Here is a 509-nt window from a genome sequence, read left to right on the forward strand (position 1 = left end):
GTCTTCTCGCTATGATGCCATTGCTTTGTCCCTGCTGTGGGTGACAAGTGACTGAGCTGCTGCTGCTGTGAAGGTGGAATATTTGTGGACAAATACCTTAGTGACTGTCTTTGTATCAACCTTCCTAATGCTGCACCACTTTAAGACAGATCCTCCTGCTGAGCTGACTCCAGCCACAAAATTGGTTTTGTTGCTACTTCACAGCTAATTTTGACATTCTTATGAATCATAATGTAAATATCTGGGTTTTCCAATAGTCTTATTTGATGCCTGTGGAAGGATCATTCAACCCTCAAAAGGGTTGCAACCCACAAGTTGAGAACTTCTGACCTATAAGATATGGAGTATGTGTCTTCTTGATAAATGGGCACTCCTTTAATCCCAGCACCTGGGAGGCAGAGGCAAGTGGATCTCTATGGGTTCAAGGCCAGCCTGGTCTACAGAGTGAGTTCTAGGACTGGCTCCATAGCTACTGAGAAATTTTGTTTTTTAAAAAAAGCATATAAGCC

The sequence above is a fragment of the Microtus ochrogaster genome (assembly GCF_000317375.1).
Source record: "Microtus ochrogaster isolate Prairie Vole_2 chromosome 14 unlocalized genomic scaffold, MicOch1.0 chr14_random_1, whole genome shotgun sequence".
In the NCBI taxonomy this organism is placed as follows: Eukaryota; Metazoa; Chordata; class Mammalia; order Rodentia; family Cricetidae; genus Microtus; species Microtus ochrogaster.